General features: G+C 43.8%; 1 protein-coding gene across 1 annotated transcript in view; it reads right to left on the bottom strand.

Moving 5' to 3' along the window:
• Positions 1-17,869, bottom strand: part of LOC124278891 — a 21,913-nt gene extending 4,044 nt beyond the window's left edge. The window contains exon 1 of the mRNA XM_046714688.1: positions 17,791-17,869. The gene's annotated coding sequence lies outside the window, so the exon portion shown is untranslated. The remainder of the gene's footprint in view (positions 1-17,790) is intronic.

The raw sequence follows: 17,869 nt of genomic DNA, 5'->3' as shown, positions 1-17,869 counted from the left end.
TCTGGGCTCATCGTTATAGTCCATATATGTTCAAAATAATGTAATGAATTTTGAGTTTCCTTGACGTCGAATGTGGAAATTGCAGATTGACGAATACATATTGGTATGTTGTGGTGAGTAAATATGGACGTGTATCTGGTTTCATTTAGAAGCTTCATTAGCAAATAGCGACCCAGAAGACATAAATAAGCAATGAATAACGGACGCCGAGGGTTAATGCTCGTAGGTATTAATGAAGAACACAGCACGGGAGGGTACAGTGTAATTAACAACTCCTGGTCGACCTTGTGGAATCAAACTGGTGGTTGAAGTGCTGACCTTTAGAGTGACAGGTTAGCATGAATTAGTTGTGTGCTGTGGTAATATCCTGTCCTCATGGCGTAGTATACATAGGGCAGCCATCATACGGCTTGCTATTGTATAAAGTGTTAACGCTGGCTGCACGTCAGCTTGTTTAGCTGTACGTCAAATCAAGTAGCTTGTGTTATAAATTAAACTTCACTCGGTCCGTTTTCTTTGTTATTAAAAAAACCCGCATAGCTTGCCTTGGCAGATTCTATGTCCATAAATGTAGTTACGTATTTTATTAGGCCGATTAGACCGCGAACTGTTACAGTTAATGTGGTAAGGACGAGAGCCTGCATGACATTAAGCGACTTGTGAAACTGTAGCCACGTGTTTCCTTATTTCCCGACTTGTTGATGCCTGGCTGGCCTGTAGTTCATGTTGCTCATGTCAGTTGCACATTCATCTAACATCTCTTTCTGCACTTATCGGATTGTCAGAACATTATATGTAAAATATACGCAAGAAGCTTTAACGTCCATTTTTTCCAGCCAACTCTATGGTATAATTTCTTGGCCGCAAGATAACCTTAATCCACGTTTCCAAATGCAGGGGATAGGGCGGACGTGACATATCAACAGTAGTTAAATACCCGAGACATTTGAGTTGTGACCTTGAAATGCTGTTCTTGGTTTAACAGTATGCTCGAACCGAAGTCCACTCATTATATAATAATTTAAATTCTAATTTAGTGAGTGAGTTAATATTTAACGTCACATCGGCAATATCTCAGCCATATCGTGACGAGAAGAATCCAGACAATAAAAGGTGAAAATATTTGGAAGATTAAAACCTGCCGACGATGGATAGTAAAAATACTAGAGAATCACAGATATGAATATAAAACTAGCGAGCAAAGCTAAACAAATCCAATTAAAGAAGACAATACAGTATAAAACACTGGCTACAACTGAAGGTAGATCACCATACTAGGAACCATGGGGACTTACGTTACATTCTAATTTAACATCAACATATCTGTATATGTCCGTTTGGGCATGAAACGTCCACAGTATTATGATATAGTGTTTCTGTCCAGTCTGAGTGCATCATACTGTGTGTGTGTGTCTGTCTGTCCAGTCTTAGTGCATCATATGCTGTGTGTGTGTCTGTCCAGTCTTAGTGCACCATATGGTGTGTGTCTGTCCAGTCTGAGTGCATTATATGGTGTGTGTTTGTGTGTCTCTGTCCAGTCTTAGTGCACCATATGGTGTGTGTCTGTCCAGTCTTAGTGCATTATATGGTGTGTGTGTGTGTGTGTCTCTGTCCAGTCTTAGTGCATCATATGGTGTGTGTGTGTCTGTCCAGTCTTAGTGCATCATATGGTGTGTGTCTGTCCAGTCTTAGTGCATCATATGTGTGTGTCTGTCCAGTCTTAGTGCATCATATGCTGTGTGTGTGTCTGTCCAGTCTTAGTGCATCATATGCTGTGTGTGTGTCAGTCCAGTCTTAGTGCATCATATGCTGTGTGTCTGTCCAGTCTTAGTGGATCATATGGTGTGTGTCTGTCCAGTCTATGTGCATCATATGGTGTGTGTCTGTCGAGTCTTAGTGCATCATATGGTGTGTGTCTGTCCAGTCTTAGTGCATCATATGGTGTGTGTATCTGTCCAGTCCTAGTGCATCATATGGTGTGTCTCTGTCCAGTCTCAGTGCATCATATGGTGTGTGTGTCTCTGTCCAGTCTTAGTGCATCATATGGTGTGTCTGTCTCTGTCCAGTCTTAGCGCATCATATGGCGTGTGTCTGTCCAGTCTTAGTGCATCATATGGTGTGTGTGTGTCTCTGTCCAGTCTTAGTGCATCATATGGTGTGTCTGTCTCTGTCCAGTCTTAGCGCATCATATGGCGTGTGTCTGTCCAGTCTTAGTGCATCATATTGCGTGTGTGTCTCTGTCCAGGCTTAGTGCATCATATGCTGTGTGTGTCTGTCCAGTCTATGTGCATCATATGGTGTGTGTCTGTCCAGTCTTAGTGCATCATATGCTGTGTGTGTCTCTGTCCAGTCTTAGTGCATTATATGGTGTGTGTGTGTCTGTCCAGTCTTAGTGCATCATATGGTGTGTGTGTCTCTGCCCAGTCTTAGTGCATCATATGGTGTGTGTGTGTCTGTCCAGTCTTAGTGCATCATATGGTGTGTCTCTCCAGTCTTAGTGCATCATATGGTGTGTGTCTGTCCAGTCTTAGTGCATCATATGGTGTGTGTGTGTCTGTCCAGTCTTAGTGCATCATATGGTGTTTGTGTCTCTGTCCAGTCTTAGTGCATCATATGGTGTGTGTGTGTCTGTCCAGTCTTAGTGCATCATATGGTGTGTGTCTGTCCAGTCTTAGTGCATCATATGCTGTGTGTGTGTCTGTCCAGTCTTAGTGCATCATATGCTGTGTGTGTCTGTCCAGTCTTAGTGCATCATATGCTGTGTGTCTGTCCAGTCTATGTGCATCATATGGTGTGTGTCTGTCCAGTCTTAGTGCATCATATGGTGTGTGTCTCTCCAGTCTTAGTGCATCATATGCTGTGTGTGTATCTGTCCAGTCCTAGTGCATCATATGGTGTGTCTCTGTCCACTCTCAGTGCATCATATGGTGTTTGTGTCTCTGTCCAGTCTTACTGGATCATATGGTGTGTGTCTGTCCAGTCTTAGTGCATCATATGCTGTGTGTGTATCTGTCCAGTCTATGTGCATCATATGGTGTGTCTCTGTCCAGTCTCAGTGCATCATATGGTGTGTCTCTGTCCAGTCTATGTGCATCATATGGTGTGTCTCAGTCCAGTCTATGTGCATCATATGGTGCGTGTCTGTCCAGTCTTAGTGCATCATATGGTGTTTGTGTCTCTGTCCAGTCTTAGTGCATCATATGGTGTTTGTGTGTCTGTCCAGTCTTAGTGCATCATATGGTGTGTGTCTGTCCAGTCTTAGTGCATCATATGGGGTGTCTCTCTCTGTCCAGTCTTAGTGCATCATATGGTGTGTGTCTGTCCAGTGTTAGTGCATCATATGGTGTGTCTGTCCAGTCTTAGTGCATCATATGGTGTGTGTCTGTCCAGTCTTAGTGCATCATATGGTGTGTCAGTCCAGTCTATGTGCATCATATGGTGTGTCTCTGTCCAGTCTCAGTGCATCATATGGTGTGTGTGTCTCTGTCCAGTCTTAGTGCATCATATGGTGTTAGTCAGTCCAGTCTATGTGCATCATATGGTGTGTGTCTGTCCAGTCTTAGTGCATCATATGGTGTTTGTGTCTCTGTCCAGTCTTAGTGCATCATATGGTGTTTGTGTCTCTGTCCAGTCTTAGTGCATAATATGGCGTGTCTGTCTCTGTCCAGTCTTAGTGCATCATATGGTGTGTGTCTGTCCAGTCTGAGTGCATCATATGGTGTGTGTCTGTCCAGTCTTCGTGCATCATATGGTGTGTGTGTGTCTGTCCAGTCTTCGTGCATCATATGGTGTGTGTGTGTCTGTCCAGTCTTCGTGCATCATATGGTGTGTCTCTGTCCAGTCTTAGTGCATCATATGGTGTGTGTCTGTCCAGTCTGAGTGCATCATATGGCGTGTCTGTCTCTGTCCAGTCTTAGTGCATCATATGGTGTGTGTGTCTCTGTCCAGTCTTAGTGCATCATATGGTGTGTGTCTGTCTCTGTCCAGTCTATGTGCATCATATGGTGTGTGTGTCTCTGTCCAGTCTTAGTGCATCATATGTTGTGTGTGTCTCTGTCCAGTCTTAGTGCATCATATGGTGTGTGTGTCTCTGTCCAGTCTTAGTGCATCATAAGGCGTGTGTGTCTCTGTCCAGTCTTAGTGCATCATATGGTGTGTCTGTCCAGTCTTAGTGCATCATATGGTGTGTGTCTGCCCAGTGTTAGTGCATCATATTGTGTGTGTCTGTCCAGTCTGAGTGCATCATATTGTGTGTGTCTGTCCAGTCTGAGTGCATCATATGGTGTGTGTCTGTCCAGTGTTAGTGCATCATATGGTGTGTGTCTGTCCAGTCTTAGTGCATCATATGGTGTGTGTCTGTCCAGTCTGAGTGCATCATATGCTCTGTGTGTGTCTGTCCAGTCTTAGTGCATCAGAGTCTTAGTCCAGTAGAATGATCTGTAGTGTGGTTCTAGAATGATCTATAGTATGGTTCTAGAATGATCTGTAGTGTGGTTCTAGAATTATCTTTAGTTTGGTTCTAGAATGATCTGTAGTGTGGTTCTAGAATGATTTGTAGTATGGTTGCAGAAGTAACTGTAGTAAGGTTCTAGAAGGATCTGTAGTGTGGTTCTAGAATGATCTGAAGTATAGTCCTAGACTCATCTGTAGTATGGTTCTAGAATGATCTGTAGTATAGTCCTAGAATCATCTGTAGTATGGTTCTAGAATTATCTTTAGTTTGGTTCTAGAATTATCTTTAGTTTGGTTCTAGAATGATCTGTAGTATGGTTCTAGAATGATCTGTAGTATGGTTCTAGAATGATCTGTAGTGTGGTTCTAGAATGATCTGTAGTGTGATTCTAGAATGATTTGTAGTATGGTTGCAGAAGTAACTGTAGTATGGTTCTAGAAGGATCTGTAGTGTGGTTCTAGAATTATCTATAGTATGGTTGCAGAAGTAACTGTAGTAAGGTTGTAAAATGATCTGTAGTGTGGTTCTAGAATGATCTGTAGTTTGGTTCTAGAATGATCTGTAGTATGGTCCTAGAATGATCTGTAGTATGGTTCTAGGGGGATCTGTAGTATTGTTCTAGAATGATCTGTAGTATTGTTCTAGAAGGATCTGTAGTATGGTTCTAGAAGGATCTGTAGTATGGTTCTAGAAGGATCTGTAGTGTGGTTCTAGAATGATCTGTAGTATGGTTCTAGAATGATCTGTTGTATGGTTCTAGAATGATCTGTTGTATGGTTCTAGAATGATCTTTAGTATGGTTCTAGAATGATCTGTTGTATGGTTGCAGAAGTAACTGTAGTATGGTACACCTAGCGCTATTCACATCAGTCATAATGACTTGCTAATTCTCGACGGCCATTAGTGTAATGACTGAAGACATTCTCCATCATCCTCGATCACAATAATTAGTCCAGCTCGATTTAGGCATATCTTGTCGACGTGTAGCACTCTTCCACTTGAATGTAATGTATCCGTACAGTACCAGATTGCATGCTTCAGTCGGAAACACCGAAGTAGCCACGGGGAGCTGTTGCCCCTGTAACAACATAGCATCACACATGTACTAAGTAGTGCTACCAGGTGCTCGATTCTTCCGACTGGCTCCTCTAATTCTGAAGTAGGACCAGAACCACTTTTCGATTCTTTATACATGTAAATATTCATTCACCAATGGTTGTTTGTTTTGACACTCGACTGGAAGCATTGTCGAGAGTTACTAGACAGAATGTTGCTTCGGGGGCAGAGTTCCTCAGTTCAGCGCAGTCACCGGGTACAATTCACATGGAAACACACAGAATCAAATCATTTGTATTCAAATGTGTATACGAAGCGAGAAACTGCTAACGTTATGAATTGTCGACTGGCTCGGGTGGGATTTGGTAAATATTGATGATGGTTCATGCCCTCACTGCCTATGATTGACAGTTGCTACAAAAAAGGTGTATTCCAACAGTGACTGTAGGCTACATGACTAGGTGTATTTCGACTACGACCTGAATGTAGCAGAATGGTTGGTTCCTTATAGATGCATATAAACAATGTACATGTGTATCTAAATGTAGCAGAATGGTTGGTTCCTTATAGATGCATATAAACAATGTACATGTGTATATATCTGAATGTGGCTGAATGGTTGGTTCCTTACAGATGAATATGCAATGTACATATGTATATATCTGAATCTGACTGAATGGGCTGTGCCGTGAAGTGGTTCAAGTTGGTTAGTGTATCCCATCTGCAAGTGATATCGAGTAAGCTGATGCCTCGAGCGTTTTAACTCAATATCTCCTACGAGAAGGGTACAAGGCAAACATTTCTTCTTGTATATACCGGCAGTATACAACACAAGCCGTGTCCTCTCTTCTTACCGAGAACTACACAGTGCACATATCGGAATACGCATAAACGCCCGTGACAAGCGTCTGTGATAGTTTTGCATATCTGAGAACTAAACGACACAATGACAGGTGGTGCGGAAGGCAACAGTTTAATGGTGTTAATGTCTAAAACAAAAGTCACAGTGATAAATCTTACATATTTAATTTGTAATTAAAGCCGGATTACATACTGTACGGACAGACTCATTGTTATATATATTTCCAATATTTTGTGACTTAAACCAGTCTGTGTGTTATTTGAAATAAGACACAAGTAGGACACAGCGCACGTGACCATCTGCCCGTGGTATATTCCTCCGCTCTTTACCGAGTTGACAGTTACACTTAAAGCGTAACTAATTCTGTGTGATTGTCACACAGTAGTTCAAACGTACTGAACCTGAGGAAAATCTAGACTTGCTTCATTTAGCGCTATTGCATTGCAGCTCGGCGGAAGGGAAAATAATCTGGTTAACACTGTATTGTGGGTCAGGTGTAATACTGTAGTGTGGGTCAGGTGTAACACTGTAGTGTGGGTCAGGTGTAACACCGTAGTGTGTGTCAGCTGTAACACTGTAGTGTGGGTCAGCTGTAACATTGTAGTGTGGGTCAGGTGTAACACTGTATGGTGTGTCAGGTGTAACACTGTAGTGTGGGTCAGCTGTAACACTGTAGTGTGGGTCAGGTGTAACACTGTAGTGTGGGTCAGGTGTAACACTGTATGGTGTGTCAGGTGTAACACTGTATGGTATGTCAGGTGTAACACTGTATTGTTGGTCAGGTGTAACACTGTAGGTTGGGGTGTAACACTGTAGTGTGGGTCACGTGTAAAACTGTAGTGTGGGTCAGGTGTAAAATTGTAGTGTGGGTCAGGTGTAACATTGTAGTGTGGGTCAGGTGTAACACTGTAGGGTGGGTCAGGTAACACTGTAGGGTGAGTCAGGTGTAACACTGTAGTGTGGGTCAGGTGTAACACTGTAGTGTGGGTCAGGTGTAACACTGTAGTGTGGGTCAGGTGTAACACTGTAGTGTGGGTCAGGTGTAACACTGTAGTGTGGGTCAGGTGTAACACTGTAGTGTGGGTCAGGTGTAACACTGTAGTGTGGGTCAGGTATAACACTGTAGGGTGGGTCAGATGTAACACTGCAGTGGGAATCAGGTGTAACACTGTAGTGTGGGTCAGGTGTAACACTGTAGTGTGGGTCAGGTATAACACTGTAGGTTGGGTCAGGTGTAACACTGTAGTGTGAGTCAGGTGTAACACTGTAGGTTGGGTCAGGTGTAACACTGTAGTGTGGGTCAGGTGTAACACCGTAGTGTGGGTCAGGTGTAACACTGTAGGTGGGTCAGGTGTAACACTGTAGTGTGGGTCAGGTGTAACACTGTAGGTTGGGTCAGGTGTAACACTGTAGTGTGGGTCAGGTGTAACACCGTAGTGTGGGTCAGGTGTAACACCGTAGTGTGGGTCAGGTGTAACACCGTAGTGTGGGTCAGGTGTACACTGGAGTGTGGGTCAGGTGTATCTGTAGTGTGGCCAGGTGTAACACTGTAGTGTGGGTCAGGTGTAACACTGTAGGTTGGGTCAGGTGTAACATTGTAGTGTGGGACACATGTCACAATGCGGTGTAGACGTGGGGATCACGTGTAACATTTAAGTGCGGATGACATGTGACATCGTAGTGCAATAAGTTAGTGTAGTGTGTGTGTGTGTGAACTCGCGAGCGCACGTGAGTATTCCTACAGCTAAACCGTGGCAAATGACCACCAGGCCCCGATCCACTCACTTGTACTGAGTGGGGGCTCGTCAAGGAGTGACTGGGAAATCAGCCTGTTGAAAGTTATCACGTTATCTATCCAGTTTTCTTTCTGGAATATAGATATTTCACGTTTCATGGACGGTCTTGGCATCGGTTTACTACCCTGATGTACACAAACAACAGATCAATACAAGACAGGTTGCTGTTCTCTTGGGAGTAAAATGACGTGCCTTTTGGATGTAGATTTAGAACTGCGGTGCCTCTGGCGTCACGTTACCATAGCAGGCAAATATATTCTAGGAGTCGGGATTAGAACGGACACTGCAAACACTTCACTACGGTTTACGTGTTGATAGCTATTTTAATCCGTTCTGTTAGTGCAGATCCAAAAGTCTTGAGTATTTCTTTTACATGCCGAGCCTTACTGGAATTATTGGGACGGCGCTGCTAAAATCGCCAATTTGAAAAATAGGTAATATCGGAAATATGTAACTGTGCCTAGCATAAAATTGCATAAACTAGAAGTTATTTGAAAAGTTAACCCTAAACAACCATGTAGTAAAACACTTTGTATGAAAGTTGATGTCTCAGCGTCTCTGCGCCGTGGATATGCTGTAGGCTGTAATGGCATGGAATGGAATGGCCAGAGATTTTGGTGTCCATCGAAACACTATCTCATCTCTATATATGGAGACGTTTGCAACATAATAGGAGCACGAGCGATGTTCCTCAGACCGCCCGTCCACGCGGGACGTCACGTCAGCAAGACAACCACATACGGCTGACCCATCTGAGGAATCGATTCCAGACTCCCAGTTTGACAGCTCGGGCCATTCCTGGCTTACGTCCAGTCAGTTACAGGACTGTACGGAACTGACTGAGGGAGCACAACAGCCTGGTGCAGACAGCATCTACGGTACAGGAGACAAGGTTGGGATGGTGTTTTGTTCACTGACGAGTCGAGATTTCATCTGGACAGCTCAGATGACAGGGCTAGGGTGTACAAACGGCAATGTTAACGGTATACTGACGCATGTGTTGTTCAACGTAGACAGTTTGGTAGTGGGAGCGTTATGGTATGGGGAAACATCACATCTCATGGTCGGACACAACTTGTCATTGCCAATGGCAATGTGACAGGTCTGCAATACAGGGATGAGATTACTGGGCCTCATGTGCAGCTGTTCATTCAAGGTCAGAGACAGAACTTCCGCAAGATAATGCCCGTCCACATGTCACTCGTGTTGTAACATATTTCCTGAGACAGCAGAACATTCTGGTACTCCCCTAGCCAGCTATTTCTCCGGACCTATACCCTATCGAGCACGCGTGGAATGAAGCGACGTTACGTCAAGCCAAGAATCAGCCTTGACGTTACCTGAATTGGTACACGCGTCGGTTCAGACATGGAACAACTTTCCCCAAACTTTTTTCAATCGCTTAGTCCCGTCTATGCGTCGTCGTTGTCAAACCTGCATCAACGTCAGTGGTGGACACACATGCTGGAATTGGTAACCTGACTTTTGACACCACATCTCTTCAAGGGCGTGTCACGATGCCTTGTGTCAAACCGTACAGATGTCGCTATTATCCTGTCTGCAGTTAAGCAGTGATTAAGGAAAACACCACAAATCATTTTGCATTAAAAATGGCATAACATCAGATAATGCACAGTTACTTTATTCCAGTACTTTATGTAGTCGCCTCTTACGCGAGCATAGGCATCGAGAGACGTGTGTTATCACCCCTAATACACACAGGTTCATTAATATGGAAATAAATATACGTGAAAAACGACAATTGTCAGTTTTAACTCTTGCGATCACGAGGTTTTTGCAAGTATATTACATGAAAGAATACGCCACAATGCTTGCCAATTTTAGGCACACCAAAATGACACAACACCAGGACATTATATACAGATACACCGACAGGACATGATATAACAGACACACCACCAGGTCATGATATAACAGACACACCACCAGGCCATGATATAACAGGCACATCACCAGGCCATGATATAACAGGCACACCACCAGGCCATGATATAACAGGCACATCACCAGGCCATGATATAACAGGCACATCACCAGGCCATGATATAACAGACACACCACCAGGCCATGATATAACAGGCACATCACCAGGCCATGATATAACAGGCACATCACCAGGCCATGATATAACAGACACAACACCAGGACATGGTATAACAGACACACCACCAGGCCATGATATAACAGGCACATCACCAGGACATGATATAACAGACACACCACCAGGACATGATATAACAGGCACACCACCAGGACATGATATAACAGGCACACCACCAGGACATGATATAACAGACACACCACCAGGCCATGATATAACAGGCACACCACCAGGCCATGATATAACAGGCACATCACCAGGCCATGATATAACAGGCACATCAAAATGACATGATATAACAGGCACACCACCAGGACATGATATAACAGACACACCACCAGGACATGATATAACAGGCACACCACCAGGACATGATATAACAGGCACACCACCAGGCCATGATATAACAGACACACCACCAGGCCATGATATAACAGGCACATCACCAGGCCATGATATAACAGGCACACCACCAGGCCATGATATAACAGACACAACACCAGGACATGATATAACAGACACACCACCAGGACATGATATAACAGACACACCACCAGGGCATGATATAACAGACACACCACCAGGCCATGATATAACAGACACACCACCAGGCCATGATATAACAGGCACATCACCAGGCCATGATATAACAGACACACCACCAGGCCATGATATAACAGACACACCACCAGGGCATGATATACAAACACACCACCCGGACATGATATAACAGGCACACCACCAGGGCATGATATAACAGGCACACCACCAGGGCATGATATAACAGGCACACCACCAGGGCATGATAAACAAACACACCACCAGGGCATGATATAACAGGCACACCACCAGGTAATGATATACAAACACACCACCAGGGCATGATATACAAACACACCACCAGGACATGATATACAAACACACCACCAGGGCATGATATACAAACACACCACCAGGACATGATATACAAACACACCACCAGGACATGATATACAAACACACCACCAGGGCATGATATACAAACACACCACCAGGACATGATATACAAACACACCACCAGGGCATGATATAACAGGCACACCACCAGGACATGATATACAAACACACCACCAGGGCATGATATAACAGGCACACCACCAGGGCATGATATAACAGGCACACCACCAGGGCATGATATACAAACACACCACCAGGGCATGATATACAGGCACACCACCAGGGCATGATATACAAACACACCACCAGGGCATGATATACAGACACACCACCAGGGAATGATATACAAACACACCACCAGGGCATGATATAACAGGCACACCACCAGGGCATGATATACATATGATACACACACCAGGGCATGATATACAAATACCAACTAGGGCATGGTATAACAGGCACACCACCAGGACATGATATAACAAACACACCACCAGGGCATGCGTATATACAGGCACACACCACCAGGACATGATATAACAGGCACACCAGGCACCACCAGGACAGGCACATACTATGACATGATATACACCAACACCAGGGCATGATATACAAACACACCACCAGGACATGATATACAAACACACCACCAGGACATGATATACAAACACACCACCAGGACATGATATACAAACACACCACCAGGACATGATATAACAGACACAACACCAGGACATGATATAACAAACACACCACCAGGACATGATATACAAACACACCACCAGGGCATGATATACAGACACCACCAGGACATGATATAACATAACACACCACCAGGACATGATATAGAAACACACCATCAGGGAATGATATAAGAGACACACCACCAGGGCATGGTATAACAGGCACACCACCAGGGCATGATAAACAGATACACCGACAGGACATAAAATAAGAGACACCACCAGGGCATGATATAACAGGCACACCACCAGGGCATGGTATAACAGGTACAACACCAGGACATGATATAACAGGCACAACACCAGGACATGATATAACAGGCACAACACCAGGGCATGATATAACAGGTACAACACCAGGACATGATATAACAGGCACAACACCAGGACATGATATAACAGGCACAACACCAGGACATGATATAACAGGCACATCACCAGGACATGATATAACAAGCACAACATCAGGGCATGATATAACAGGCACATCACCAGGGCATGATATAACAGGCACAACACCAGGACATGATATAACAGGCACAACACCAGGACATGATATAACAGGCACACCACCAGGACATGATATAACAAGCACAACATCAGGGCATGATATAACAGGCACATCACCAGGGCATGGTATAACAGGCACAACACCAGGACATGGTATAACAGGCACAACACCAGGACATGATATAACAGGCACAACACCAGGACATGATATAACAGGCACAACACCAGGACATGGTATAACAGGCACAACACCAGGACATGATATAACAGGCACATCACCAGGACATTATATAACAAGCACAACATCAGGGCATGATATAACAGGCACATCACCAGGGCATGGTATAACAGGCACAACACCAGGACATGGTATAACAGGCACAACACCAGGACATGATATAACAGGCACAACACCAGGACATGATATAACAGGCACAACACCAGGACATGATATAACAGGCACATCACCAGGATGATATAACAGGCACAACACCAGGACATGATATAACAGGCACAACACCAGGACATGATATAACAGGCACAACACCAGGACATGATATAACAGGCACAACACCAGGACATGATATAACAGGCACAACACCATGGCATAACAGGCACAACACCAGGACATGATATAACAGGCACAACACCAGGACATGATATAACAGGTACAACACCAGGACATGATATAACAGGCACAACACCAGGACATGATATAACAGGCACAACACCAGGACATGATATAACAGTCACAACACCAGGACATGATATAACAGGCACAACACCAGGACATGATATAACAGGCACAACACCAGGACATGATATAACAGGCACAACACCAGGACATGATATAACAGGCACACTCCCAGTGGTTGGATGCCATGACAGACCAACTGAGAACTGTACTGTGTCTGTCTGTATTGCTATCATGGCTTCGCCATTCCTGTTTGTGTTTAAACACCCGGAGATTACTTAGGCATTAATTAGTAGCTTGTGACGTCATACCAAGCTTTCTCTTTCATCCAAGTAAACAACTGAATGCGTATGTTGCGATGAGAACCATAACAAACACACACACTTAAACCGTTGGGTCTTACTCAGTAACATTTGGACAATCTCATCGATCAAAGAGACCATTATGATTGTGTACGACATAAGACTGTGCTGGCATGAAGAGGCTACGGTTGTTTCATGTGGACCGAGACTTCATGGAATGTTCGATACAGGTCACGCTGACCAGACGCGGGCCCACAATCACTGCTGCCTCTACAACCAGACTATCGATCTATTTATAGAACATTACGCGCTTCATAGACATTTTAGAAGATAACATTAAACAGTCAGTGTCACATTCTTCCTCTTCCAGAAGAAGAGAAACACCAATATTTTGCCCGGCAAGTCAAGCCGTCGATGACATGATGACACCAGCGTCACCATGCACGTGGCCAGAAGGGAAGTGACCAGTACCACACCAGTACTCAGTCGGTCATTCTCACAAGAAAGTTTAAAAATATATCAAAACGGATAATATGAGAAAGGAGCTCAGAACATGTTTTATCCATGTCAGCCTTGTCCATCATTATATATACCTTGGACTCCTTTTTCATTTGTGTCTGTAAGGTCTGGGAGGAAGACTACCAGCCAACAAAGTGCTCCATCCTGACCGCCATTTATTAAACCAGGGTGACACTAGAGGCTGAGGATCATGCGATGTTTCGTTACATGATGTATATGTTTGATACAGCTTATGAAAACGTCGAGGTTGGTGTAATTGAACTAAATGAATTTATCTACTTCGCATCTGGATATCTTTCAATTATTTCTCTAACCCAATGGAACTAGTGTCTCAGTATTAGTTAGACTATGTCGGCTATATGTACGATAGGATATACAATGTCAGGGGAAGACAGGAGATACAACGTCAGGGGAACACAGGAGATACAATGTCAGGGGAAGACAAGAGACACAACGTCAGGGGAAGACAGGAGATACAACGTCAGGGGAAGACAGGAGATACAACGTCAGGGAAGACAGGAGATACAACGTCAGGGGAAGACAGGAGATACAACGTCAGGGAGAAGACAGAAGATACAACGTCAGGGGAAGACAGGAGATACAACGTCAGGGGAAGACAGGAGATACAACGTCAAGAGAAGACAGAAGATACAACGTCAGGAGAAGACAGAAGATACAACGTAAGGGGAAGACAGGAGATACAACGTCAGGAGAAGACAGAAGATACAACGTCAGGGGAAGACAGAAGATACAACGTCAGGGAAGACAGGAGATACAACGTCAGGGGAAGACAGGAGATACAACGTCAGGGGAAGACAGGAGATACAACGTCAGGGAGAAGACAGAAGATACAACGTCAGGGGAAGACAGGAGATACAACGTCAGGGAAGACAGAAGATAAAACGTCAGGGGGATGACAGAAGATATACAATGTCAAGGGAGGCAGACAGAAGATACAATGTCAAGGGAAGACAGAAGATACAATGTCAAGGGATGACAGAAGATACAATGTCAAGGGATGACAGAAGATACAATGTCAAGGGATGACATGAAGATACAATGTCAAGGGAAGACAGAAGATACAATGTCAAGGGAAGACAGAAGATACAAGGTCAAGGGAAGACAGGAGATACATTGTCAAGGGAGAGCACAATGGAGACAAAGGTCAAGGGAAGACAGGAGATACAAGGTCAAGGGGGAAGACAGGAGATACATTGTCAAGGGAAGACAAGATACAATGTCAAGGGAAGACATGAGATACAAGAGATCAAGGTCAAGGGAGGGAAGACGAGAGATACAAGGTCAAGGGAGAGACAAGAGATACAAGGTCAAGGGAAGACAGGAGATACATTGTCAAGGGAAGACAAGAGATACAAAGGTCAAGGGGAAGACAGGAGATACAACGTCAGGGGAAGACAGGACATGATACAAGGTCAAGGGGGAAGACAGGAGATACATTGTCATGGGAAGACATGAGATACATTGTCAAGGGAAGACAAGAGATACAAAAGGTCAAGGGAAGACAGGAGATACATTGTCAAGGGAAGACATGAGATACATTGTCAAGGGAAGACAAGAGATACAAGGTCAAGGGAAGACAAGAGATACAAGGTCAAGGGAAGACAGGAGATACATTGTCAAGGGAAGACATGAGATACATTGTCAAGGGAAGACAAGAGATACAAGGTCAAGAGGGAAGACAGGAGATACATTGTCAAGGGAAGGCATAGGATACATTGTCAAGGGAGACACAGAGAGATACAAGGTCAAGGAAGACAAAGAGATACACGGTCAAGGGAAGACAGGAGATACATTGTCAAGGGAAGACAAGAGATACAATGTCAAGGGAAGACATGAGATACATTGTCAAGGGGAGACAAAGAGATACATTGTCAAGGGAAGACAAGAGATACAAGGTCAAGGAAGACAAGAGATACATTGTCAAGGGAAGAAGGCATGAGATACATTGTCAAGGGAAGACATGAGATACATTGTCAAGGGAAGACATAGAGATACATTGTCAAGGGGAGACAAGAGATACAAAAGGTCAAGGGAAGACAGGAGATACATTGTCAAGGGAAGGCATGGAGATACATTGTCAAGGGAAGACAAGAGATACAAGGTCAAGGAAGACAAAGAGATACATTGTAAAGGGGAGACAAGATACAAGGTCAAGGGAAGACAGGAGATACATTGTCAAGGGAAGACAGGAGATACAAGGTCAGGGGAAGACAGGAGATACAAGGTCAGGGGAAGACAGGAGATACAAGGTCAAGGGAAGACAGGAGATACAAGGTCAAGGGAAGACAGGAGATACAATGGTCAGGGGAAGACAGGAGATACAATGTCAAGGGATGACAGAAGATACAATGTCAAGGGATGACAGAAGGTACAATGTCAAGGGAAGACAGAAGGTACAATGTCAAGGGAAGACAGAAAGTACAATGTCAAAGGAAGACAGAAGGTACAATGTCAAGGGATGACAAGATACAATGTCAAGGGATGACAAGGTACAATGTCAACGGAAGACAGAAGGTACAATGTCAAGGGATGACAAAGGTACAATGTCAACGGAAGACAGAAGGTACAATGTCAAGGGATGACAGAAGATACAATGTCAAGGGAAGACAGAAGATACAATGTCAAGGGATGACAGAAGGTACAATGTCAAGGGATGACAGAAGGTACAATGTCAAGGGAAGACAGAAGGTACAATGTCAAGGGATGACAGAAGGTACAATGTCAAGGGATGACAGAAGGTACAATGTCAAGGGATGACAGAAGGTACAATGTCAAGGGATGACAGAAGGTACAATGTCAAGGGATGACAGAAGGTACCCATTTTATTCTGGGAGGTAATCAATTTTGAATATCGGCAATCAGTTGAAATTGAAAAACACCTAAATTCTAAAATACCCAAACCAGCGCGTAAGACTTTAAACATAAATCAACTTTCACTGTAAATGGAATGGGCTGTGGCCAAAATATGATAGTTCGAGATTAGCAACGGGCTGTCAGTATAACGTCTAGCCGATACACCAGACAGATAAGGTGTAAACACCTCACCGGTGAACACGTCAGTCTCGCAGCTGGGGACTGTTTTGTTTGTCGAGTTCATGGTGACCTCAACATATTTAAATAACAACGGTGGATGAAATTAATCATCAATGTCGACCCTTGCAAACATACTCTTCTACGTGGGTGTGAAACATTAAATGACAATATTTATAGTGTGATCGTGTCATCTTTCCCGCAGCTCATTAAGCTCCTCGCAAGGCAGATAAATTATGAATTAGTTACGTCGAATATAAATGTATTTTGAATTTAGCTAATTTAATTGTGTTTTACTGCGTTATAATCTTGTCAGCTGGAACATGTAGACTAACGACAGTAACGCTTAGTGTCTGAATTTATAGACTTGCTTTATTTAGGGCTTGAGCATTGCAGGGAGGGCTAGGCTGTAGGGAAAATAATATGGTTCAAGGACTGTGAGACAGACGACTGGAACATGGTGTCGTTGTTGCTGCCTCTGTTCGTACGTGTGAGAGCGGCATATCTAGGATTGTACATGTTGATGTATCATCAAGTAACATGCAGGAAACCAACTTGTGGGATATATCATCTCATTAAATAATCAGCAAATATATTTTCTTACTCTGGCAATCACCTGCTTTATATCACCTGTGATATCACATCACGCTGTCTCGATTAGAAATAAACATTCGTCAGTTTCAACCGTACGTCTTCACTTATCTAAAGTGCACGTGTGTAAAAAAGAAAGTATTTTCCGTCCTTACCTGAACTTTGAAACAAAGTATTCCTAAATCCAACAAGTCCTACTCTCATTAGCTATACGCCACAGTACACGCCTCCCTT

Source organism: Haliotis rubra, unplaced genomic scaffold (assembly GCF_003918875.1).
Source record: "Haliotis rubra isolate DU_JTF1 unplaced genomic scaffold, ASM391887v1 Scf243, whole genome shotgun sequence".
Lineage (NCBI taxonomy): Eukaryota > Metazoa > Mollusca > Gastropoda > Lepetellida > Haliotidae > Haliotis > Haliotis rubra.
This window is presented reverse-complemented; position numbering and strand designations above follow the sequence as displayed.